Source organism: Salmo trutta, unplaced genomic scaffold (genome assembly GCF_901001165.1).
Source record: "Salmo trutta unplaced genomic scaffold, fSalTru1.1, whole genome shotgun sequence".
Lineage (NCBI taxonomy): Eukaryota > Metazoa > Chordata > Actinopteri > Salmoniformes > Salmonidae > Salmo > Salmo trutta.
In genome coordinates, this window is record NW_021823168.1 from 6,347 (window position 1) to 34,214 (window position 27,868).

The 27,868-nt window shown below is 49.2% G+C and overlaps 1 pseudogene; it reads right to left on the reverse strand.

Moving 5' to 3' along the window:
- Window positions 1-142: 142 nt before the first annotated feature.
- On the reverse strand, window positions 143-27,740 carry LOC115189504 (DNA repair protein REV1-like; annotated as a pseudogene).
- Window positions 27,741-27,868: the final 128 nt, after the last annotated feature.

The window sequence follows — 27,868 nt, forward strand, 5'->3', positions numbered from 1 at the left end:
GTCTCTGGGTCGTCCTGCTGTAGGGAGGAGGTGGAAGGTCCAGTCTCCAGCTGGATGGGGGTCAGTTCAGGCCAGTTCAATCACTATGCATCATTACTTAAACAGAAAACAGAAAACTTACCTTGGATAAGTGCTTAGGGGCTCACCTTGAGGCATTGGGTAGGTCCCTAGATCTGAGCACGTGTGGTAGGTCTTTGGCCGGGCTGTTTCCTGGTGGGCGGGGCCTCTTTAGAGGGGAGGGGCCTTTCTTGGCAGGGCTATTGTTGGCATTCTTCTTGTAGCAGCGCTTCATCCGACCCACCCCCACATGCTTCAGATGCAACAGGGGGTTCCTTGGTCTGCTACAGAGAAAGAGAGATGGGAGGGGTGGACAAGCAAGGCGAGGGAAGGAGTGAAAGGTAGAGAAGGAAAGAGAGAGATAAGGGGGCAATGCAATGAAAGTTTAATTTGATCATTAGTCGGTTTCTCCGGTTCTTTCCAGTGTATTGCTAAATGGCATATATATTTCTATATTATATTATTATATACACTGAGTGTACACAACATTAAGAACACCTGCTCTTTACATGTCAGACTGACCAGGTGAATCCAGGTGAAAGCTATGATCCCTCATTAATGTCACATGTTAAATCCACTCAATCAGTGTAGATGAAGGGGAGGAGACAGGTTAAAGAAGGATTTTTTAAGCCTTGATACAACTGAGACATGGATTGTGTATGTGTGCCATTCAGATGGTGAATGGGCAAGACAGAAGATTTAAGTGTCTTGAATGGGGTATGGTAGTAGGTGCCAGGCACACTGGTTTGAGTCAAGAACTGTAATGCTGCAGGGTTTTCACACTCAACAGTTTTCCCGTGTGTATCAAGAATGGTCCACCACCCAAAGGACATCCAGCCAACTTGACACAACTGTGGGAAGCATTGGAGTCAACATGGGCCAGCTCCCTGTGGAACGCTTTGGACACCTTGTAGAGTCCATGCGCGACGAACTGAGGCTGTTCTGGGGTGGGGGGGTGTGGACCATTCTTCTTAGGAAGGTGTTTCTTAATGTTTGGTAAACTAAGTGTATATTATTGGATAGATATACTGTATTCTGCACTACTTTGGTCTGCAGTCTTACCCATGATCCCCTGGGCCTGGGCGTCTCTCTACGGCCGTACGCTGAACGCAGCTCCTCCTGGAGTTCTCTGGGGAGTGCTGCAAACACCTCCGGGTCAACCTACACACACACACACAGACAGACACACACACAGACGCACACACACACACAGACACACACACACAGACACACACACACAGACCACAGACACACACAGAGAGACAATATGTGTGTGTTTATAGGGGGTGTTGGCGTTTAATGAGAATGTTTGTGGGTGTGTGTGTACCAGGGAGAAGTCAGGCAGTTCCAGGATGATGCCTGTGGAGCCGGTCTGCCCAGGCTGGTTGGGGATCTGAATCACCAGTGCTCCTACAGGAGGGGCAGCGAGGGAGGAGGAGAGGGTAGAGGGGAAGATGAACAGGAAGAGAGAGGAGAAGAGGGTGCCGGGGGAGGAGGGGTACGGGTGAAGGGGGTGTTGGTGTGACCTGTTGTGGGTTCTCTCTGTGTGTCTGTGGGTCCAGGAGTGCTCCACCTGTTCTCTCAACTCTGCAGGCAAGGCCTCCAACACTGACCGGTCCACCTGACATGGACACAGACACACATGGACACACATACAACATGTATCCTGGGAAACCTGTGTGTGAGGGTGATTTACTGGCCAAAAGGCTCCTTTCCAGCTTCTACCTCCAAGCCATAAGACTGCTGAACTATTCATCAAATGGCCACCTGGGACTATTTACATTGACCTCCCCCCCTTGTTTCTACACTGCTGCTACACTGTAAGGTCTATACCTGTGTATTCGGAGCATGTGACAAATACAATTTGATGGACTTGAAATTATGCTTCAAAAACATAGCCAACCGAATGTTTTTTTCAATAAGAGCAATGCACTGTTGAACTAGGGGTGAGGTACCTGTGAGGGGGGGAGACCTCGATGCTGAGGTTAAGGTGTGCGTTCATCCACCTCTGGCCTGCTCGCCTCCCTACCTCTGAGGAAGCACAGTTCCCGCTCAGCCCAGTCAAAAACTGTTCGCCGCTCTGGCACCCCAATGGTGGAACAAGCTCCCTCACGATGCCAGGACAGCGGAGTCAATCACCACCTTCCGGAGACACCTGAAACCCCACCTCTTTAAGGAATACCTGGGATAGGATAAAGTAATCCTTCTAGAGGGTGGCGGCTCTACTTTACTCGTCCCTGGGATTGGCTCAGCAGGCGATGTAGGGCAGGGAGTGGAGAAGGGGGGCAGGACTCTGGCAGAGGAACTCTTCTCCTGATTGGTGCATGTGTCTGTAATGGCGGTATTAGGTAGCGAATCTGAAGGGAGAGAGACAGCAGAGGGCGTTCTATGGCTCGATGACTGGCTCCTTGAGGTAACCACTAACAAGAGCTCACACACACACACACACACACACACACACACACACACACACACACACCTGTGTGGTTATGTTGGGCGGGGGGGCGCTGGGCCAGCATCTTGTCTCTGATGGAGCATGTTTTAGGACACGAGGGGTCCTTGGGGACGGAGTGGGCCCCCCTTAAGGAGCTGCACCTGGAGGCCCACCCTCATGTCCTGCACCTTCAGCCTCATTGTGTGGAACAGCTTGATGACCTCACTGGCTATCAGATGACCACAGTCTGTAAGCTGGGCCAGGGTCACTGACCTGAGAGAGGGGGAGAGAGGAGAGGAGGGTAGAGGAGAGGCAGGTAAAGGAGAGAGGAAGAGGAGAAGAGAAAAGAGGAGCGAGAGAGAAGAGGAAGACGCTCAATTATGTCCCCTCAGTGTGTTCCAGGAACAGTGTCTGAAATCTGTCTTGCCTACTATTTACTAAAACTACATACTGTGTACTAATTGTACTACAAACTATTTAGAACATACTTTTTTTTATAAAAACAAAAAACAAATGCAATCCTAGGCTGATCCATACTGAGAATGAGCAAAAATAACATCCTAGGCTGATCCATACTGAGAATGAGCAACAGATAAAATCCTAGGCTGATCCATACTGAGAATGAGGAACAAATAACTTCCTAGGCTGATCCGTACTGAGAATGTTGCAAGAAATAACATCCTAGCTGATCCGTACTGAGAATGAGCAACAAATAACATCCTAGGCTGATCCCTACTGAGAATGAGCAACAGATAACATCCTAGGCTGATCCGTACTGAGAATGAGCAACAAATAACATCCTAGGCTGATCCATACTGAGAATGAGCAACAAATAACATCCTAGGCTGATCCGTACTGAGAATGAGGAACAGATAAACATCCTAGGCTGATCCATACTGAGAATGAGCAACAAATAACATCCTAGGCTGATCCGTACTGAGAATGCCTCATGTAATATTCAACTGCGTTGATTTCCTGCCCATTCGTTATTTAGTAGAGCATGTCCTCTATTCTGATTATCAACTTGTTCAAATACACGTGAGGGTGAAAAGACGATGCTCTTCCTCAACAGTGTGCAGCTAAATGTACTAGATGAAGAGCTGAAATGAGTATGACATCCTGGTATTTAAAGCATACTTCATTTTACATACTATAAATGTAACATTTAAGAGCCTACTATTTATGGGCATTCGGACACGGCCACCGTGTCCATTTGTCTCGCTCACCTAGCCAAATTGTCACAGGTGCCATGACCACTGTACTTGGATGGCTCCAACGGGGCCCCTGCCTTACAGACCATGACCTTTAGGGTCAGCCTGCGACCCCTAAGTCCCGCCCACTGCAGACGCTTCTGCACCTCAATGGACAGGTTGGTCAGGAACGACTCCGCCTCGTCCACCTGGTGAGATAGAGAGAATTTAGAGAAAGAGAGAATGGAGAAAAGTGATAGAAAAGCCTGTCACTTTGAACAGGCAAAGAAGAATGTCTGCTCTTCAGGAAATATCCCATTCTGAACAATCTGAATATTCTGCCTCCTTGAATAAGCCCCAGTTCTGATCAGTATAAACCAGTTATGACCTGCGTGGACCAGATCAAACAAGCTCTTACCAGTGTACACCGGATTAAACAGGTACGGACCAGTGTAAACCGGATTAAACAGGTACGGACCAGTGTAAACCGGATTAAACCGGTACGGACCTGTGTGAAGCGGATGTTGTAGTTCATCTCAGCCGAGACAGACTTCCTCTCCTTCTCGCTACGGACGGGCCGGTCGTCCAGACCTCGGCAGAACCTGAAGAGGGTCTGACCGGTGCGAGGGCCAAACTCCTTCTGCAGCCGCTGCAGAGACACCTGCTGCAGGTCCCCACATGACCTCACACCCAGAGATGCCAGTTTACCACCCATAGAACGGCCCACACCTGAGGGAGAAGAGGGGAGAGAATAGAGGGATGGGTGGAGAAGGAGAGATGGAGGGTGTAGAGAAGGACAGTTTATATTTTGGAGATGCACAAGAAAGATAATCATCAGTTGCAGAGTACTGTGTGTGTGATGTGTGTGTGGTTGGTGTGTGGTGTGTGTGTGGTGTGTGTGGTGGTGTGTGGTGTGTGTGTGGTGTGTGTGGTGTGTGTGCGGCCAGCAGGTGCTGCTGTAGTGCCTCACCTGGTAGGCTGGTCACCGTCTGGTCCCTGATGAAGTCGTCCACTTCCTCTGACCTCAGGAAAGTACTGTCCGTTCGGCTTAGCCTTCCGGGTAGCCATTCTCGCCAACAGGATGTTGGACCATGGACAGGTCAGAGGTCACAGAGGGTTAGACAGGGTGTGTTACAGTGGGAGGGAAACATTTCCAAATGCTTCCTCCCTTGTTGTGCCAACAGAATCACTGGCATAATGCACTTTAACCTCCTCTGGTTTCCTATACGGAGTCAACCCAGACAGTCTTTCCTGAGATATTGTGCGTTACATGTCCATTGCGCTGCACACAATTTAAACGTAGTCTTGAATGATGCATGCCAAGATACACCAGAGATAAGGGACTGTTGATATTGTGATCACACAACTCAAACGCCGGTTCACCAGTATGAACCAAATCACAAACCTATTTTTTTCTTCAAACCCTCAAGAACTGTTGTCTGCTAGAGATGTTTCCAATTTGCCAATTTATTGGCTGTCCAGTATCCAGACGACCTGTCCCCAGATTCCAATACAGTTCACCTCTTTCCGTAACGTGTTGAGGCCGGCAATTAAGGAGAATGAGAGGCTGAATTAAAGATGTTACAGAACTGCTGTATTTGAATCACCACTCCCTCCTGTCCAGTTCCCCTGATACGGATATGACAATCTGTTTACCATCCCTGAAAACTGTCGCTTCTGTCCAGTTCCCTGATACGGATATGACAATCTGTTTACCATCCCTGAAACTGTCGCTTCTGTCCAGTTCCCTGATATGGATATGACAATCTGTTTACCATCCCTGAAACTGTCCCTCCTGTCCCAGTTCCCTGATATGGATTGACAATCTGTTTACCATCCCTGAAACTGTCGCTTCTGTCCAGTTCCCTGATACGGATATGACAATCTGTTTACTATCCCTGAAACTGTCCGCTTCTGTCCAGTTCCCTGATACGGATATGACAATCTGTTTACTATCCTGAAACTGACGCTTCTGTCCAGTTCCCTGATACGGATATGACAATCTGTTACCATCCCTGAAACTGTCGCTTCTGTCCAGTTCCCTGATACGGATATGACATATCTGTTTACCATCCCTGAAACTGTCCCTCCTGTCCAGTTCCCTGATACGGATATGACAATCTGTTTACCATCCCTGAAACTGTCGCTTCTGTCCAGTTCCCTGATACGGATATGACAATCTGTTACCATCCCTGAAACTGTCCCTCCTGTCCAGTTCCCTGATACGGATATGACAATCTGTTTACACCATCCCTGAAACTGTCGCTTCTGTCCAGTTCCTGATACGGATATGACAATCTGTTTACCATCCCTGAAACTGTCGCTTCTGAGGAGAAATTATTTTCTAAACAAAAAACTCCTAACTAACTAAAGAAGAATTAGTCTAATGCACTTTAGAACAGCCAAGTCAGCTCCACTCATTGCTCTGGCACCGTCGCTGCCTTCACGGCATTTAATCACCCATATCTCTTTCTACTTCAATCAGTTAAACCTTTTCTTTTCAAGGCCTGAGGCACAATTCATTCACATTCCTGAAGACCAACAAACACTTAGCTTAGCTTTCTAGTCCATATGGAAATGAAAAAGGTTCATGAATAACTTTTTGTAGGGTTACTGCCAAAAGGTTTTATTAAATAAATAAAAAATAGACATTGATGACAGGCGTATGGGCCCCCAAAGCATTGCAGGGGTCTACAGGGTTGTCCAGTACACCAGAGTACACAATGTGACTCAGGTGTGCAGAGGAAGGCACTACTTACCCATGCCCACTGAGGCGGAGCACCCAGTCCTCTCCCTGACGTCTGCCCGGATGGCACTACTCACCCAGTCCTCTCCCTGACGTCTGCCCGGATGGCACTACTCACCCAGTCCTCTCCCTGACGTCTGCCCGGATGGCACTACTCACCCAGTCCTCTCCCTGACGTCTGCCCGGATGGCACTACTCACCCATGCCCACTGAGGCGGAGCACCCAGTCCTCTCCCTGACGTTCTGCCCGGATGGCACTGCAAGTTCATCTGGTGTAACCACTCAACTCGGCCAGCAGGCGGGAGCTATCCACCCAACGCCTCGTCACAAACTCAGGGCCTCGATGTCGTGAGAATAACTACAGAGAGAGACAGAGAGAGACAGAGACAGAGAGATACAGAGGGCAGAGGAGAGGGAGAGAAGAGATAAATAAAGAGAAAAGTTAAATCAATTGTTGTCTAATAGATGAGATTGTGCTACAATCTACCAAGTAACTAATAGTCATAGCTGACAGGTATAGAGAGAGAGAGTGAGTGAGTATCTGTTCATCCATGCGTACCTGGCGAGGGTCTCGTACATGGCCAGGGTACCCTTCTGTAGGCCTGGAAGTCATAAGGACCTGACTGCCAGGAGGACACAGCTGTTTGGCCTGGCCAAAAAACATCCCGTTCCTCACCCCCGCCTGCCTGAAAGAACCGAAGAAGCAAGAGACCACATATTTACTATAGGGTAGAGTGTACGTGTGTCTCTGTGTGTGTGTGTGTGTGTGTGTGTGTGTGTGTGTGTGTGGGTGTGTGTGTGTGTGTGTGTGCGTATATGTGTTGTACCTGGCCTCATAGCTACAGGAGGCGATCTCAGCCATAGAGAGGGCAGCAGTACCCTGGTCAACACTGTTGCCATGGGAGATGTGACTCTCCGTCTCTGATGATGTAATTTCCTCCAGGTCCCCATCCTTCCTCTCTGACACAGCTGGATAGTCATATTTTTTCTGGTAGTACTGCAGCTCCAGCTGGCGGTCAACACCAGGTCTCTGGGCCACTCTGCCTGAACCACGGTTACTGGTCACCGCTACAGACTTCCCTGGGGGGAGGAGAGGAGGGGGTGCGGTTAGTGGGCACATAGGACTAGAATAGCAAATATGATAGAAATACTTGAGTTTTTGCGTGTATACCTTTGAGGTCTGGTCGGTTGTCTGATCCCCACGGATGACACAGAAAACAGTCCATGTCCACATGCAGGATACAGGACTGAGGTCCAGGAGCAGCTGACAAACCTGGTCGACAGACAGACAGACAGACAGACAGACAGACAGACAGACAGACAGACAGACAGACAGAAAGTGTTAATACCCCTTGACTTATTACACATTTTGTTGTGTTACAGCTTGAATTCAAAATTGATGAATTTTTTTCCCCCCCTCACCCTACACACATAGCCCATAATGACCAAGTGAAAACATGTTTTTAGAATGTTTTGAAAATGAAATACAGAAATATCTCATTTACATATGTATTCACACCCCTTTGCTATGAAACTCCAAATTGAGCTCAGGTGCATCCAATTTCCTTTGATCGTCCTTGAGATGACACTACAACTTGATTGGACATGATTTAGAAACATGTCAGAGCAGAAACTATACCATGAAGTCCCAGGAAGTGTCTGTAGATCGCCAAGATAGAATTGTGATGAGGAATATATCTGGGAAAAGTATAAAACAACTTCTAGAGTGTTGAGCTCTACAGCAGAGTCTCACAACTCAATCGCTGGTTGAAAACTGTTTTCTGCCCCTCCCAAAAGATAGAATTTGTAGATAATTGGCCCTCTTTCTGGGACTCACCCACAAACAGGCAGGAGTGACAGACTCCATCCTAGCTGGAGGGGTGCTCTCATCTTATCTACAAACATAGACAGGGCTCTAAACTCCTCTAGCTCCACAATGAAATCGGGTGCAGGCCAGGCAGCAGGCTGTCAGCCAGCCTGCCAGCTTAGTTGAGTCTGCCACTAGCACAGTCAGTGTAGTCAGCTCAGCTATCCCCATTGAGCCCGTGTCCTGTGCCTCGACCTAGGTTGGGCAAAACTAAACATGGCGGTGTTCGCCTTAGCAATCTCACTAGAATAAAGACCTCCTCCATTCCTGACATTATTGAAAGAGATCTTGATAGCTCACATCTCAAAATAGGGTTACTTAATGTTAGATCCCTCACTTCCAAGGCAGTTATAGTCAATGAACTAATCACTGATCATAATCTTGATGTGATTGGCCTGACTGAAACATGGCTTAAGCCTGATGAATTTACTGTGTTAAATGAGGCCTCACCCCCCTGGTTACACTAGTGACCATACCCCCCATGCATCCCACAAAGGCGAGGTGTTGCTAACATTTACAATATCAAATTTCAATTTACAAAAAAAACAAACACAGTTTTCGTCTTTTGAGCTTCTAGTCATGAAGCCTTCTCAATCACTTTTTATAGCTACTGTTTACAGGCCTCCTGGGCCATATACAGCTTTCCTCACTGAGTTCCCTGAATTCCTATCAGACATTGTATTCATAGCAGATAATATTCTAATTTTTGGTGACTTTAACATTCACATGGAAAAGTCCACAGACCCACTCCAAAAGGCTTTCGGAGCCATCATCGACTCAGTGGGTTTTGTCCAACATGTCTCTGGACCTACTCACTGCCACAGTCATACTCTGGACCTAGTTTTGTCCCATGGAATAAAATGGTGTGGATCTTAATGTTTTTCCTCATAATCCTGGACTAATCGAACCACCATTTTATTACGTTGCAATCACAACAAATAATCTGCTCAGACCCCAAACATGGAGCATTAAAAGTCGTGCTATATATTCTCAGACAACCCAAAGATTCCTTGATGCCCTTCCAGACTCCCTCTGCCTACCCAAGGACGTCAGAGGACAAAAATCAGTTAACCACCTAACTGAGGAACTCAATTTAACCTTGCACAATACCCTAGATGCAGTTGCACACCCAAATCGAAAAAAACATTTGTCATAAGAAACTAGCTCCCTAGTATACAGAAAAAACACGAGCTCTGACGCAAGCTTCCAGAAAATTAGAACGGAAATGGCCCCACACCAAACTGGAAGTCTTCCAACTAGCTTGGAAAGACAGTACCGTGCGGTATTGGAGAGCCCTCACTGCTGCTCGATCATCCTATTTTTCCAACCTAATTGAGGAAATTAGAACAATCCGAAATGTATTTTTGATACTGTCGCAAAGCTAACTAAAAAGCAGCATTCCCCAAGAGAGGATGGCTTTCACTTCAGTAGTAATAAATTCCTTAACTTCTTTGAGGAAAAGATCATGATCATTAGAAAGCAAATTACAGACTCCTCTTTAAATCTGCGTATTCCTCCAAAGCTCAGTTGTCCTGAGTCTGCACAACACTGCCAGTATCTAGGATCAAGGGAGACACTCAAGTGTTTTAGTACTATATCTCTTGACACAATGATGAAAATAATCATGGCCTCTAAACCTTCAAGCTGCATACTGGACCCCATTCCAACTAAACTACTGAAAGAGCTGCTCCCTGTGCTTGGCCCTCCTATGTTGAACATAATAAACGGCTCTCTATCCACCGGATGTGTACCAAACCCACTAAAAGTGGCAGTAATAAAGCCTCTCTTGAAAAAGCCAAACCTTGACCCAGAAAATATAAAAAACTATCGGCCTATATCGAATCTTCCATTCCTCTTTAAAATTATAAGAAACAGTTTTTGCACAGCAACTCACTGCCTTCCTGAAGACAAACAATTTATACAAAACGCTTCAGTCTGGTTTTAGACTCCATCATAGCACTGAGACTGCACTCGTAAAGGTGGTAAATGACCTTTTAATGGCGTCAGACTGAGGCTCTGCATCTGTCCTCGTGCTCCTAGACCTTAGTGCTGCTTTTGACACCATCGATCATGACATTCTTTTGGAGAAATTAGAAACCCTAATTGGTCTACGCGGACAAGTTCTGGCCTGGTTTAGATCTCATCTGTCGGAAAGATATCAGTTCGTCTCTGTGGATGGTTTGTCCTCTGACAAATTAACTGTAAATTTCGGTGTTCCTCAAGGTTCCGTTTTAGGACCACAATTGTTTTCACTATATATTTTACCTCTTGGGGATGTCATTCAAAAACATAATGTTACATTTCACTGCTATGCGGATGACACACAGCTGTACATTTCAATGAAACATGGTGAAGCCCCAAAATTGCCACGCTAGAAGCCTGTGTTTCAGACATAAGGAAGTGGATGGCTGCAACGTTCTACTTTTAAACTCGGACAAAACAGAGATGCTTGTTCTAGGTCCCAAGAAACAAAGAGATCTTCTGTTGAATCTGACAATTAATCTTGATGTTTGTACAGTCGTCTCAAATAAAACTGTGAAGGACCTTGGCGTTACTCTGGACCCTGATCTCTCTTTTGAAGAACATATCAAGACTGTTTCAAGGACAGCTTTTTTCCATCCACGTAACAAAAGCTGATACAGACATACCCAAGAGACTCAAAGCTGTAATCGCTGCCAAAGGTGCTTCTACAAAGTATTGACTCATGGGTGTGAATACTTATGTAAATTTGATATTTCATTATTAATACATTGCAAAATTTTCTAAAACATGTTTTCACTGTCATTATGGGGTATTGTCTGTGAGAATTTTATTGTATTTCATCCATTTTGAATTCAGGCTGTAACAACAAAATCTGGAATAAGTCAAGGGGTATGAATACCTTCTGAAGGCTCTGTACACAGCTATTTATGGTCTGCAAAATGCATCACACTCAAACAAACCCTGATGACATTAACAACATGCAGAATTTTCCCTATGACATTTAAGAGAGGAGAGCGAGAGGAGTGTGTGTGTGTGAGTGAGAGAGAGAGAGAGCGAGTGAGATAAGAGAGGAGTGTGTGAGCGAGAGAGAGGACAGACAGACAGATGGACATGACTGGACTGAGTTATCAGAATTCACATACCATCAGACAGAGACTATCCAATCCATCCCTTCCAAACACCAGCCTACAGCTCCTTACCCTCTCTCCTCTGGCGTCTGAGCCTGTCTCTCCCGGGGAAGGTGGTACCCCCCTGTGGCCCTCCTCCTGCTCTGCAACATGTTGACATACTCAGAGAACTCACTCCTCCACGTGGAGATGTGGTGGAGACGAGAGTGGGAGTAAAACTCTGAGATGATCCCCCCGGTCTTTACCTTTGCTGATTGTTGGTCGTGTTGCGGAGGAGCGGAGTTTGAGGGAAAGGGGTTGGCTGATAAGTTGTTGGTTTCCAGGGGGGTGGGGTTAGAAGGAAAGGCGTTGGCTGATAGGTTGTTGGTTTCCAGGGGGGCAGGGTTAGAAGGAAAGGCGTTGGCTGATAAGTTGTTGGTTTCCAGGGGGGTGGGGTTAGAAGGAAAGGCGTTGGCTGATAGGTTGTTGGTTTCCAGGGGGGCAGGGTTTAGAAGGAAAGGCGTTGGCTGATAAGTTGTGGTTTCCAGGGGGGTGGGGTTAGAAGGAAAGGCGTTGGCTGATAGGTTGTTGGTTTCCAGGGGGGTGGGGTTAGAAGGAAAGGCGTTGGCTGATAGGTTGTTGGTTTCCAGGGGGCAGGGTTCGAGGGAAAGGCATTGGCTGATAGGTTGTTGGTTTCCAGGGGGGTGGGGTTAGAAGGAAAGGTGTTGGCTGATAGGTTGTTGGTTTCCAGAGGGGCAGAGTTCGAGGGAAAGGCGTTGGCTGATAGGTTGTTGGTTTCCAGGGGGGTGGGGTTAGAAGGAAAAACATTGTGGTGGCTGCCATTCAGACAGGACAGGGGAAGGGGAGGGGTTTGGGTTAGCAGGGGGGAGTGGTTTCTCAGGAGGGAAATCTGATTGAGGCGGGAGATCTAGGGGGCGGGATGCAGAGGCAGCCATGGCCTCCTGATAGGTGGGCGGAGGGGGCTTGGGTCTCTGTTCATTGGCTGGTTGTGCGTGGTGTCTGTGGTGAGAGACAGGGGGAGGTCTGGGGGTGTCATGTTGGATAGGGGGTTTGGATAAGGGGCTGTCAGGCTGTGGGGGTATGGATTGGAGAGTATGGGGTAACCCCCTGTCTGTAGTGGGTGTGGGTCGTGTGGGGAGAGGTCCAGAGGCTTTATGGCACCATTCACAGGATGGGCGTGACCGTTGGTCAGAGTGGGGTCCTTCACCCCTCTGGGAGTTTTGACAGGGGTCCTCACCACCCAACTCTTGGACCCAGTTCATTTTGCCGCTACCAGTCTTTTCATAAGAGGTCAGTAATGATCCATTCCTATCGGACAGAGAGAGAAGTGAGAATTAAGAATCACAACATGGAACCAATGTTCTTTCTGTATTGGCTTTTGTATGTTATTATGCCAGGACAATACACAAACATGCACCAATATACAGTGCCCCCCACTTAATATTCATTCAATACTTTGTGCAACCTCCCTTTGCCAAGATAACAGCTCTGAGTCTTCTCCTATAATGCATAATGAGGTTGTAGAAACATCTCTAGATCGTTCAGATTCCAAGGTCCACGCTTGTGGACTATCCTCTTCAGCTCAGCACACAGGGTTTCTATGGGGTTTAGGCCAGGGGACTGGGATGGCTATGGCAAAACCTGGATTCTGTGGTCAGTGAACCATTTTTGTTTTGATTTTGAGGTGTGCTTTGGATTATTGTCCTGCTGGAAGATCCAACCATGGCCCAGTTTAATCTTCCCAGCAGAGGCAGTCAGGTTTAGATTTAATATCTTCTGGTACTTGATGGAGTCCATGATACCATGTATCCTAACAAGTTGTCCAGGGCCTTTGGAAGAAAAACAGCCCCACAACATAAAAGATCCACGGGTTCGTGCCTGTGGGGGGGGGGGGATCATCGTGGCTAAACTCAGCCTTGTCTCAGGATAGTAAGTGAGTGGTTTGAAGGTATCTCTCTAGTGGTGTGGGGGCTGTGCTTTGGCAAAGTGGGTGGGGTTATATCCTGCCTGGTTGGCCCTGTCCGTCGGACAGGGGCACAGTTTCTCCCGACCCCTCCTGTCTCAGCCTCCTGTATTTATGCTGCAATAGTTTGTGTCGGGGGGCTAGGATCAGTCTGTTATATCTGGAGTATTCTTCTGTCTTATCCAGTGTCCTGTGTGAATTTAAGTATGGTCTCTCTAATTCTCTAACTCTGAATGCTCGGCTATGAAAGCCAACTGACATTTACTCCTGAGGTGCTGACCAGTTGCACCCTCTACAACCACTGTGATTATTATTATTTGACCCTGTTAGATTGTTTTGAACATCTTGGCCATGTACTGTTATAATCTCCACCCAGAAGAGGAATGGCCACCCCTCAGAGCCTGTTTCCTCTCTGTTTCTTCCTAGGTTTCTGCCTTTCTAGGGAGTTTTTCCTAGCCACCATGCTTCTACACCTTCATTGCTTGCTGTTTGGGGTTTTAGGCTGAGGTTTCTGTATAGTGCTTGTGACATCGGCTGATGTAAAAGGGCTTTATGAATACATTTCCTTGATTGTTTGATCCACCACCATACTTCACAGTGGGATGAGGTACTTTTCTGCATGGCTATCTTCGGTCTACGTCAAACCCACCTCTGGTGTTTGTTTCCAAAAAGCTCTATTTTGGTCTCATCTGACCATAGAACCCGGTCCCATTGAAAGTTCCAGTAATGTTTGGCAAACTGTAGGCGCTTGAGTTTGTTGTTTGATGACAGCAAAGGCTTTTTTATGGCAACCCTCCCAAACAACTTGTGGTTATGTAGGTGGCGTCTGATTGTAGTTTTGGAGATTTTCTGACCCCAAGACCAACTAACGTCTGTAATTCTCCAGCTGTGATCCTTGGAGATGTTTTTGGCCACTCTAACCATCCTCCTCACTGTGCGTGGGGTCAATATAGACACACGTCCTCTTCCAGGCTGATTGTTAACATCTCCAGTTGCTTTAAACTTCTTAGTTATTGCCCTGATAGTGGAAATGGGCATTTTCAACCATTGAGGACATCTTCTTATAGCCATTTCCTGATTTTCTGCAGCTCAATAACCTTTTGTCGCCACATCATTTACTCTATTCTCAGGTCTTTCCCATAGTGCATGGATGACCATGGAACTTGGCCTGTATGTCACCTCATATTTATACCCAGTGAAACAGGAAGTCATGGCTTACCACTTAAGTGTTCCTAATCACTCAGGTGAATCTTAAAAACCGTTAAAATATGAATGGGAATAGAATTCAGTTAGATTTTACTCATAAGAATTTCTAGGGGTGCCAATAATTGTGGCACACATGTTTAGTAGAACAATATTTATTTCGCATTTATTTTTCAATAATTTTACTTCAATTAAAGGTTCGATTTTTGTGAATATTTTGAATGAAAGACCAAGGAGATAAACAGCAAATAAATAAAAAATTCACAGCCCGTTATGCTCATATTTTCTAAGGGTGCCAATATTAGTGGAAGGCATTGTACAAATATCAAAATACACCTAAAACACACTCACAGTCTGAAGTCCAGCTCCCGGTAGCTGTGCTGGAGGTGACTGGAGATGCAGAGGATGGAAGGAGGTTGTGCCTGTCCAGGTTTAGAGAGCTTGTGGCTGGGGTTTGCAGGGACGGGACCAGGGGTCTGTGGGTGGGTATAGGCTGAAGGAGGAGGCTGGATGCAGCCTAACTTGGGTTTCCCGTGCCTGGGTGGGTGGTGGGTGATGTGCCCTGGGTCAGAGTAAAGGTGGTTGGAGGAAAAGGGGCCGAGAAGGCTGGGTCCTAGAATGAGGTGGCTAGGCTGGGGGCCGAGGTGGCTGGGGCTGGGGGCCGAGGTGGCTGGGCTGGGAGGCCGAGAGTGGCTGGGCTGGGGGCCGAATTTGACTGGGCTGGGGGCCGGAGTTGACTGGGCTGGGGGCCGAGGTGGCTGGGCTGGGGGAGGGCACTGGGCTGGGGGCCGAGGTGGCTGGGCTGGGGCGAGGTGACTGGGCTGGGGCCGAGCTTGACTGGCTGGGGGCCGAGTTTGACTGGGCTGGGGGCGAAGTTGGCTGGGCTGGGGGGCCGGAGGTGGGCGGGCTGGGGGCCCGAGTGGGCTGGGCTGGGTGGCCGAGTGACTGGGGATTGGGTTCCGAGTTGACTGGGCCTGGGGCCGAGGTTGACTGGGCTGGGGGCCGAGTTGGCTGGGCGGGGGCCGAGGTGGCTGGGCTGGGTGGCCGAGGTGGCTGGGCTGGGGGCCGAGGTGGCTGGGCTGGGGGCCGAGTGACTGGGCTGGGGGCCGAGGTGGCTGGGCTGGGGGCCGAGGTGGCTGGGCTGGGGGCCGAGGTGGCTGGGCTGGGGGCCGAGGTGGCTGGGGAGAGAGTGGCTGGGCTGGGGGCCGAGGTGGCTGGGCTGGGGGCCGAGGTGGCTGGGCTGGGGGCCGAGGTGGCTGGGGAGAGAGTGGCTGGGCTGGGGGCCGAGGTGGCTGGGGGGGGCCGAGGTGGCTGGGCTGGGGGCCGAGGTGGCTGGGCTGGGGGCCGAGGTGGCTGGGCTGGGGGCCGAGTTGACTGGGCTGGGGGCCGAGTTGACTGGGGGGGGCCGAGGTGGCTGGGCTGGGGGCCGAGGTGGCTGGGCTGGGGGCCGAGGTGGCTGGGCTGGGGGCCGAGGTGGCTGGGCTGGGGGCCGAGTTGACTGGGCTGGGGGCCGAGGTGGGGCTGGGGGCCGAGGTGGCTGGGGAGAGGGTGGCTGGGCTGGGGGCCGAGTGGCTGGGCTGGGGGCCGAGGTGGCTGGGCTGGGGGCGAGGTGGCTGGGCTGGGGGCCGAGGTGGTGGGAGAGGGTGGCTGGGCTGGGGGCCGAGGTGGCTGGGCTGGGGGCCGAGGTGGCTGGCTGGGGGCCGAGGTGGCTGGGGAGCGAGGGGCTGGGCTGGGGGCAGAGGTGGCTGGGCTGGGGGCCGAGGTTGGCTGGGCTGGGGGCCGAGGTGGCTGGGCTGGGGGCCGAGTTGACTGGGCTGGGGGCCGAGGTGGCCGGGCTGGGGGCCGAGGTGGCTGGGCTGGGGGCCGAGGTGGCTGGGCTGGGGGCCGAGGTGGCTGGGCTGGGGGCCGAGTTGACTGGGCTGGGGGCCGAGTAGTTGACTGGGCTGGGGCCGAGTTGGCTGGGGCTGGGGGCCGAGGTGGCTGGGCTGGGGGCCGAGGTGGCTGGGCTGGGGGCCGAGGTGGCTTGGGCTGGGGGCCGAGTTGACTGGGCTGGGGGCCGAGGTGGCTGGGCTGGGGGCCGAGGTGGCTGGGATGGGGCCGAGGCTGGTGGGCTGGGGGCCGAGGTGGCGGGAGAGAGTGGCTGGGCTGGGGGCCGAGGTGGCTGGGCTGGGGGCCGAGGTGGCTGGGCTGTGGGGCCGAGGTGGGCTGGGGAGAGAGTGGCTGGGCTGGGGGCCGAGGTGGCTGGGCTGGGGGCCGAGGTGGCTGGGCGGGGGGCCGAGGTGGCTGGCTGGGGGCAGAGGTGGCTGGGCTGGGGGCCGAGTGTGACTGGGCTGGGGGCCGAGTTGACTGGGCTGGGGGCCGAGGTGGCTGGGCTGGGGGCCGAGGTGGCTGGGATGGGGGCCGAGGGGCTGGGCTGGGGGCCGAGGTGGCTGGGCTGGGGGCCGAGTTGACTGGGCTGGGGGCCGAGGTGGCTGGGCTGGGGGCCGAGGTGGCTGGGGAGAGGTGGCTGGGCTGGGGGCGAGGTGGCTGGGTGGGGCCGAGGTGGCGGGCTGGGGGCGAGGTGGCTGGGCTGGGGGCCGAGGTGGCTGGGGAGAGGGTGGCTGGGCTGGGGGCCGAGGTGGCTGGGCTGGGGGCGAGGTGGTGGGCTGGCGGGCCGAGGTGGCTGGAGAGAGTGGCGGGCTGGGGGCCGAGGTGGTGGCTGGGCTGGGGCCGAGGTGGCTGGGCTGGGGGCCGAGGTGGCTGGGTGGGGGCCGAGGTGGCTGGGCTGGGGGCCGAGTTGACTGGGCGGGGGCCGAGGTTGCCGGGCTGGGGGCCGAGGTGGCTGGGCTGGGGGCCGAGGTGGCTGGGCTGGGGCAGAGGTGGCTGGGCTGGGGGCCGAGTTGACTGGGCTGGGGGCCGAGTTTGACTGGGCTGGGGGCCGAGTTGGCTGGGCTGGGGGCCGAGGGGCTGGGCTGGGGGCAGATGTGGCTGGCTGGGGGCCGAGGTGGCTGGGCTGGGGGCCGAGGTGGCTGGGCTGGGGGCCGAGTTTGACTGGGCTGGGGGCCGAGGTGGCTGGGGCTGGGGGCGAGGTGGCTGGGCTGGGGCCGAGGTGGCTGGGGAGAGGAGTGGTGGGCTGGGGGCCGAGGGTGGCTGGGCTGGGGGCCGAGGTGGCTGGGCTGGGGGCCGAGGTGGCTGGGCTGGGGGCCGAGGTGGCTGGGGAGAGAGTGGCTGGGCTGGGGGCCGAGGTGGCTGGGCTGGGGGCCGAGGTGGCTGGGCTGGGGGCCGAGGTGGCTGGGGAGAGAGTGGCTGGGCTGGGGGCCGAGGTGGCTGGGCTGGGGGCCGAGTTGACTGGGCTGGGGGCCGAGGTGGCTGGGCTGGGGGCCGAGGTGGCTGGGCTGGGGGCCGAGGTGGCTGGGCTGGGGGCCGAGTTGACTGGGCTGGGGGCCGAGGTGGCTGGGCTGGGGGCCGAGGTGGCTGGGCTGGGGGCCGAGGTGGCTGGGGAGAGAGTGGCTGGGCTGGGGGCCGAGGTGGCTGGGGAGAGAGTGGCTGGGCTGGGGGCCGAGGTGGCTGGGGAGAGAGTGGCTGGGCTGGGGGCCGAGGTGGCTGGGAGAGAGTGGCTGGGCTGGGGGCCGAGGTGGCTGGGGAGAGAGTGGCGGGCTGGGGGCCGAGGTGGCTGGGAGAGAGTTGGCTGGGCTGGGGGCCGAGGTGGCTGGTCGGAGAGTTGCTGGGCTGGGGGCCGAGGTGGCTGGTCGGAGAGTTGCTGGGCTGGGGGCCGAGGTGGCTGGGGAGAGAGTGGCTGGGCTGGGGGCTGAGGTGGCTAGCTAGGGGGTTATAGTGGTTGGGTTGGTGGTGTAGATTGTCTGTGTGTAGATGACTGTGGCTGGATGTAGGAGTGTGGTGCCTGGATAGGGGCTGCCCAAGGCTAGGGGCTTGGGTTGTGGTTATTGAGGCTGGGTAAAGGGAGGCTGTGGCTGGGTAGGAGGTGCCCATGGAGGGGTCCTGCAGGCTCTTGGCCCTGGTGAACAGGACACACTGGGAAGCTCAGGCCTTTCTGCTTGGCATAGAGCTGGTACTGCAAGTAGGACAGGAGATGGCCAGCCTTGATACTGATGGAGGGAAAGAGGTATGTTCAAACACTAAGTATAATGTAGATTACACTACACTTAGACACAACACAACACAACACACACACACACACACACACACACACACACCTGTCAGTGATCCACTCTGGCCGGACCACCTTCTGGTCCCTCAGCTCCTGTATCTTACTGTTGGGCAGGTTGGTAGCGATGATGTGGGTGGTGTTAGAGTGGGAGTAGTACACGTGGAACTGACCCCCATGCAGATTCATCAGCCTGCGCAGCTCGTCCACACTGGGCTCTGGGCATAGAATTAGAATTAGAATGAATAGAACTAACTCTGAAATGCAGACTCTACTCATTGTAATCCTATGGGTCTGTGGCTCTGTGCACACACACAAGCAGGGTCGAGAGTAAGAACAGGGACAGGCATATCTACGTCTGGACATATTATTATTGAATCCAGCCGTGACGGACCCTCCACCTCCACCTCCAAATCAATCCCGCACCAGAATACAGGCCTCGGTGTAACTCTCATTCCTTCGATGATAAACGCGAATCCGACTATCATCCCTGGTGAGACATAACCGCGACTCATCAGTGAAGAGCACTTTTTGCCAGTCCTGTCTGGTCCAGCGACGGTGGGTTTGTGCCCATAGGCGACGTTGTTGCCGGTGATGTCTGGTGAGGACCTGCCTTACAACAGGCCTACAAGCCCTCAGTCCAGCCTCTCTCAGCCTATTGCGGACAGTCTGAGCACTGATGGAGGGATTGTGCGTTCCGATCCTGTGCAGGTGTTGTTACACGTAGTCTGCCACTGCGAGGACGATCAGTTGTCTGTCTCCCTGTAGCGCTGTCTTAACGTCTTACAATACAGACATTGCAATTTATTGCCCTGGCCACATCTGCAGTCCTCATGCCTCCTTGCAGCATGCCTAAGGCATGTTCACGCAGATGAGCAGGGACTCTGGGCATCTTTCTTTGGTATTTTTCAGAGTCAGTAGAAAGGCCTCTTTAGTGTCCTAAGTTTTCATAACTGTAACCTTAATTGCCTACCGTCTGTAAGCTGTTAGTGTCTTAACAACCCTTCCACAGGTGCATGTTCATTAATTGTTTATGGTTCATTGAACACGCATGGGACACAGTGTTTAACCCTTTACAATGAAGATCTGTGAAGTTATGTGGATTTTTACGAATTATCTTTGAAAGACAGGGTCCTGAAAAAGGGACATCTCTTTTTTTGCTGAGTTTAAATGTAGTTGTGAACATACAGGTTGTTCTTTAGCATTAGCGGGTCTTTTGTGTAGCAGTTCATCTCGTGTTTTACCCAATGCCAAATTAAGAGCTTCATCCACACATTGTGGCGAATAGCCTCTTCTTAGAAATCTAGTGCGCATCTCCGCTGCTTTTTCTAGATAATCCTCTGTGGAGTGGCATATACGGCGCAGTCTGAAAAACTTGCTTCTAGGAAGTCCTCTTCTTAATGGCTCAGGAAGGAAGCCGTCCCCCTGTAATAGAGTATTTCTGTCCATTTCTTTTCTATACAGAGTTGCATTTGATTTCTCAATCCACATATCGAGGTAATGAACACAGTGTCACATTCAATAGTGAATTTGAGATTTGGGTCAATGCCATTGAGTAATGCCATGAAGTCTGACAGCACTTCTCCATATGCAAAAAATGTCCTAAACATATCGATACCACTTCAAGACTTTATTCAAAATGATTTTCATTTTCATTATTAACAAAAGGTTCTTCAAAAAGACCCAGGAGGAGTAGCATAGCTCGGAGCGAATGTGGAGCCCATCGATGTTCCATTCGTTTGGAGATAGAATTCATCATTAAACCTGAAATACAGTTGAAGTTGGAAGTTTACATACACCTCAGCCAAATACATTTAAACTCAGTTTTTCACAATTCCTGACATTTAATCCTAGTAAAAATTCCCGATCTTAGGTCAGTTAGGATCACCACTTTATTTTAAGAATGTGAAATGTCAGAATAATAGTAGCGAGAATGATTTATTTCAGCTTTTATTTCCTTCATCACATTCCCAGTGGGTCAGAAGTTTACATACACTCAATTAGTATTTGGTAGCATTGCCATTAAATTGTTTAACTTGGGTCAAACGTTTCGGGTAGCCTTCCACAAGCTTCCCACAATAAGTTGGGTGAATTTTGTCCCATTCCTCCTGACAGAGCTGGTGTAACTGAGTCAGGTTTGTAGGCCTCATTGCTCGCACATGCTTTTTCAGTTCTGCTCACACATTTTCTATGGGATTGAGGTCAGGGCTTTGTGATGGCCACTCCAATACCTTGACTTTGTTGTCCTTAAGCCATTTTGCCACAACTTTGGAAGTATGCTTTGGGTCATTGTCCATTTGGAAGACCCATTTGCGACCAAGCTTTAACTTCCTGACTGATGTCTTGAGATGTTGCTTCAATATATCCACATAATGTTCCTTCCTCATGATGTCATCTATTTTGTGAAGTGCACCAGTCCCTCCTGCAGCAAAGCACCCCCACAACATGATGCTGCCACCACCGTGCTTCACGGTTGGGATGGTGTTCTTCGACTTGCAAGCCTCCCCCTTTTTCCTCCAAACATAACGATGGTCATCATGGCCAAACAGTTCTATTTTTGTTTCTTCAGACCAGAGGACATTTCTCCCAAAAAGTACGATCTTTGTCCCCATGTGCAGTTGCAAACTGTAGTCTGGCTTTTTAATGGCTGTTTTGGAGCAGTGCCTTCTTCCTTACTGAGCGGCCTTTCAGGTTATGTCGATATAGGACTTGTTTTACTGTGGATATAGATACTTTTGTACCGGTTTCCTCCAGCATCTTCACAAGGTCCTTTGCTGTTGTTCTGGGATTGATTTGCACTTTTCTCACCAAAGCACGTTCATCTCTAGGAGACAGAACGCGTCTCCTTCCTGAGCGGTATGATGGCTGTGTGGTCCCATGTTGTTTATACTTGCGTACTATTGTTTGTACAGATGAACGTGGTACCTTCAGGCATTTGGAAATTGCTCCCAAGGATGAACCAGACTTGTGGAGGTCTACAATTTTTTTTCTGAGGTCTTGGCTGATTTCTTTTGATTTTCCCATGATGTCAAGCAAAGAGGTACTGAGTTTAAAGGTAGGCCTTGAAATACATCCACAGGTACAACTCCAATTGACTCAAATTATGTCAATTAGCCTATCAGAAGCTTCTAAAGCCATGACATAATTTTCTGGAATTATCCAAGCTGTTTAAAGGCACAGTCAACTTAGTGTATGTAAACTTATGACCTACTGTAATTGTGATACAGTGAATTATAAGTGAAATAATCTGTCTGTAAACAATTGTTGGAAAAATGACTTGTGTCATGCACAAAGTAGAAGTCCTAACCGACTTGCCAAAACTATAGTTTGTTAACAAGAAATGTGTAGAGTGGTGAAAACGAGTTTTAATGCCTCCATCCCAAATGTATGTAAAGTTCCGACTTCAACTGTAGTTATACGTCAAAACATATTCAGCCAGCTCTAGAATAAAGTAGGTATTCGTTAGTATCTCCGTCTCTCAGATAGTGGGCTGAAGGATGTGGGTGGGGCTAGGTCTACATAAGGGTGCTAATTAAAAAAACTCACAAAAGCTCTGACGAAGGCAGTGAGGCCGATACGTAAAGCTTATTAAAGAGCAGTGATACTATCAAGGGCAGTGTGCACATCAAAGTTTATTTGTCACGTGCGCCGACAACAACAGGTGTAGACATTACAGTGGAACGCTTACTTACAGGCTCTAACCAATAGCACAATTTTTAAAAAAGGTATTAGGTGAACAAGGTAAGTAAAGAAATAAAAACAACAGTAAAAGGCAGTGAAAATAACAGTAGCGAGGCTATATACAGCAGCAAGGCTATAACAGTAGTGAGGCTATATACAGGCACCGGTTAGTCGGGCTGATTGAGGTAGTATGTACATGTAGATATGGTTAAAGTGACTATGCATATATGATGAACAGAGAGTAGCAGTAGCGTAAAAGAGGGGTTGGCAGGACACAATGCAGGTAGCCCAGTTAGCCAATGTGCGGTCGCACTGGTTGGTCGGGCTCGCAGTGGTTGGTCGGGCTAATTGAGGTAGTATGTACATGAATGTATAGTTTAAAGGGACTGCATATATGATAAACAGAGAGTAGCAGCAGCGTAAAAAGTGGGGTTGGGGGGGCACACAATGCAAATAGTCCGGGTAGCCATTTGACTACCTGTTCAGGAGCCTTATGGCTTGGGGGGTAAAAGCTGTTGAGAAGCCTTTTTGTCCTAGACTTGGCACTCCGGTACCGCTTGCCATGCGGTAGTAGAGAGAACAGTCTATGACTGGGGTGGCTGGTGTCCTTGACAATTTTTAGGGCCTTCCTCTGACAGCGCCTGGTGTAGAGGTCCTGGATGGCAGACAGCTTAGCCCCCAGTGATGTACTGTGCCATACACACTACCCTCTGTAATGCCTAAAGGTCAGAGGCCGAGCAGTTGCCGTACCAGGCAGTGTTGCAACCAGTCAGGATGCGCTCGATGTTGCAGCTGTAGAACCTTTTTGAGGATTTGAGGACCCATGCCAAATCTTTTTAGTTTCCTGAGGGGGAATAGGCTTTGTCGTGCCCTCTTCACGACTGTCTTGGTGTGTTTGGACCATTCTAGTTTGTTGGTGATGTGGACACCAAGGAAACTTGAAGTTCTCAACCTGCTCCACTACAGCCCCGTCGATGAGAATGGGGGCGTGCTCTGTCCTCTTTTTCCTGTAGCCCACAATCATCTCTTTAGTCTTGGTTACGTTGAGGGATAGGTTGTTATTCTGGCACCACACGGCCAGGTCTCTGACCTCCTCCCTATTGGCTGTCTCGTTGTCGGTGATCAGGCCTACCACTGTTGTGTCGTCAGCAAACTTAATGATGGTGTTGGAGTCGTGCCTGGCCATGCAGTCGTGGGTGAACAGGGAGTACAGGAGGGGACTGAGCACGCACCCCTGAGGGGCTCCAGTGTTGAGGATCAGCGTGGCAGATGTGTTGCTACCTACCCTCGCCACCTGGGGGCGGCCCATCAGGAAGTCCAGGATCAAGTTGCAGAGGGAGGTGTTTAGTCCCAGGATCCTTAGCTTAGTGATGAGCTTTGAAGGGACTATGATGTTGAACGCTGAGCTGTAGTCAATGAATAGCATTCTCACGTAGGTGTTACTTTTGTCCAGGTGGGAAAGGGCAGTGTGGAGTGCAATAGAGATTAGAGGTCGACCAATTATGATTTTTCAAAGCCGATACCGCTTATTGGAGGACCAAAAAAGCCGATACAGATTAAAAATCGGCTGATTTTTATATTTGTAATAATGACATTATGAACCCTTTTATTTTAACTTAATATAATACATAGATTGTATTTATTTAGTCTCAAATAAATAATGAAACATGTTCAATTTGGTTTAAATAATGCAAAAACAGTGTTGGAGAAGAAAGTAGAAGTGCAATATGTGCCATGTAAAAAGCTAACGTTTAAGTTCCTTGCTCAGAACATGAGAACATATGAAAGCTGGTGGTTCAATATTCCCAGTTCTTCAATATTCCCAGTTAAGACATTTTAGGTTGTAGTTATTATAGGAATTTTGACGCATCGACTATTTCTCTCTATACCATTTGTATTTCATATACCTTTGACTATTGGATGTTCTTATAGGCACTTTAGTATTGCCAGCCTAATGTCGGGAGTTGATAGGCTTGAAGTTATAAACAGCGCTGTGCTTCAAGCATTGCTAAGATCTGTTGGCAAACACAGTAAAGTGCTGTTTGAATGAATGCTTACGGGCCTGCTGCTGCCTACCAACTGCTCAGTCAGACTACTCTATCAAATATCAAATCATAGACTTAATTATAATAAACACAGAAATACGAGCCTTTGGTCATTAATATGGTCAAATCCGGAAACTATCATTTTGGAAAAGTTTATTTTTTCAGTAAAATACAGAACCGTTACGTGTTTTATCTAACGGGTGGCAACCCTAAGTCTAAATATTGCTGTTACCTTGTACAACCTTCAACGTTATGTCATTGCACTGAACGTAAGAGAAGTGACACAATTTCCCTAGTTAATATTGCCTGCTAATATGCATTTATTTTCAGGATAGGGGGCAGTATTCGGATGTTCGGATGACGGACATGCCCAAAGTAAATGCCTTTACTCAGGCACAGAGGCTAGGATATGCATATAATTGGTTAGTATTGGATAGAAAACACTCTGAGTTTCTAAAACTGTAAAATAAATGTCTGAGTATAACAGAAACTGATATGGGGAGGCAAAAACCCGAGGAGAATCCATCCGGAATTATTATTATTCCTCCCAAGATAGCAGTTCCTATGCTTCCACTAGATGTCAACAGTCTTTAGAAGGGTTTCAGGCTTGTTTTTTGAAAAATGAGCTAGAATTTGTAGTTTTTCAGGTGGCTCTCATTTTGACTGTAGTGTTGGTGGCGCGCACTTCATTATTATCTCCGGTATTGAACACACTATTCTCATCTTAAATTTCATCATTTATTTACATATTAGGGTACTGAGGATTATTAGAAACGTTGTTCGACTCGTTTGGACGAAGTTATTGGTAACTTTTAGAATTCCTTTGTATGCATTTCGAATGAGTGGAACAGGTGGATTACTGAATCAAGCGCGGCAACAAAACTGACTTTTTGGGATATAAAGAAGGTCTTTATCGAACAAAATGACCATTTGTTATGTAGCTGGGACCCTTGGGATTGCAAACAGAGGAAGATCTTCAAAAGGTAAGTGATTTATTTTATCGCTATTTCGGACTTTTGTGACGCCTCTGCTGGTTTGGAAAATGTTTTTAATGCTTTTGTACGCGGGGCGCTGTCCTCAGATAATCGCATGGTATGCTTTCGCGGCTGGATTAACAAGAAGTTAAGCTTTTAAATGATGTATGACACTTGTATTTTCAAGAATGTTTAATATTACGATTTTTGTATTTGAATTTCGCGCTCTGCAATTTCACTGGACCTTGTCGAGGTGGGTTGCTAGCGGCACGTCTAGCCCAAAGAGGTATTTTAACTAAATATGTATGTTTAAAAAAATATACTCCTGTGTATTGATTTTTAAAAAGGCATTGAGGTTTATGGTTAGGTACATTTGTGCAACGATTTCGCGAAATGTGCTTTTGTTAAATCATCACCCGTTTGGCGAAGTTGAAGTAGGCTGTGATTCGATGATAAATTAACAGGCACCACATTGATTATATGCAACGCAGGACAAGCTAGTTAACCTAGTAATATCAACCATGTGTAGTTCAACTAGTGATTATGTGAAGATGGATTGTTTTTTTATAAGATAAGTTTAATGCTAGCAAGCAACTTACCTTGGCTCATTGCAGCCACAAGGTCCTTTTCACGCTGCACTCGCGTAACAGGTAGTCAGCCTGCCACACAGTTTCCTCATGGATTGTAATGTAATCAGCGTCCAAAAAGGCTGTTTACCGATTGTTATGAAAACGTGAAAAATCGGCCCTAATTAATCGGCCGACCTCTAATAGAGATTGCATCATCTGTGGATCTGGGCGGTATGCAAATTGGAGAAGGTCTAGGGTTTCTGGGATAATGGTGTTTCAAAGCACTTCATGGCTACGGACGTGAGTGCTACAGGTCTGTAGTCATTTAGGCAGGTTGCCTTCGTGTTCTTGGGCACAGGGACTATGGTGGCCTGCTTGAAACATGTTGGTATTACAGACTCAATCAGGGACATGTTGAAAATGTCAGTGAAGACACCTGCCAGTTGGTCAACACATGTCCGGAATACACGTCCTGGTAATCCGTCTGACCCCGCAGCCTTGTGAGTGTTGACCTGTTTAAAGGTCTTACTCACATCGGCTACGGAGAGCGTGTCGTCCGGAACCAGTCGTCCGGAACAGCTGATGCTCTCATGCATGCCTCAGTGTTGCTTGCCTCAAAGCGAGCATAGAAGTGATTTAGCTCGTGGTAGGCTCGTGTCACTGGGCAGCTCGCGGCTGTGCTTCTCTTTGCAGTCTGTAATAGTTTACAAGCCCTGCCACATCTGACGAGCGTTGGAGCCGGTGTAGTACGATTCAATCATAGCCCTGTATTGACGCTTTGCCTGTTTGATGGTTTGTCGGAGGGCATAGAATGATTTCTTATAAGCTTCCGGGTTAGAGTTCTGCACCTTGAAAGCGGCAGCTCTACCCTTTAGGTCAGTGCGAATGTTGCCTGTAATCCATGGCTTCTGGTTGGGGTATGTACGTACAGTCAGTGTGGGGACGACGTCCTCGATGCACTTATCGATAAAGCCAGTGACTGATGTGATGTACTCCTCAATGCCATCAAATATACTTAAGTATCAAAAGTAAAAATCATTTCAAATTACTTATATTAAGCAAAGCAGACGGCCACATTTTCTGGTTTTTATTTATTTATGGATAGCCAGGGGCACACTTCAACACTCAGACATCACTTACAAACAAAGTATTTGAGTCCGTCAGATCAGAGACAGTAGGGACGACCAGGGATGTTCTCTTGATAAGTATGTGAATTAGACCACATTTTCCTGTCCTGCTAAGCATTTAAAATGTAACGAGTACTTTTGGGTGTCAGGGAAAATGTATGGAGAAAAAGTACATCATTTTCTTTAGGAATGTAGTGAAGTAAAATGTGTCAAAATATAAAATAGTAAAGTACAGATACCCCAAAAAATGACTTTAGTACTTTAAAGTGTTTTTACTATAGCACTTTACACAACTGGGAAGGAGAGGGGAAAGGGGGAGGAAACAGAAAGTTAAACATACAACACATTTAAGAACTGAACACCACATGAACCATGTCTATTATCTAGTAATACACACACATTAAAGTAAAATTGCACAGAGAGTGTAGTCAAGTAGCTATATGAGGGATCACGCTAGGATCAGTGGGGTAGGGGTGGGTATCGGTTAATTCCCATTTGTCTCACCTGTGTACCCGTTGACATAGATGGCCACCCCAGTGAAGATGCTGGAGCAGGCGCCATCTTTCGGCTTCTCTTCGGGGCGTCCAGCTTTAACTGCTCATCCAGCTTGGACACCTTGGCAGCCATGTATCCACCCTGCGCGCGCGCACGCACGCACGCACACACACACTACGCACGCACGCACACACACACACACACACACCACACACACACAAACGCAACAACCTTAGAATTTGTTCTAGCCCCACATTTCAGAC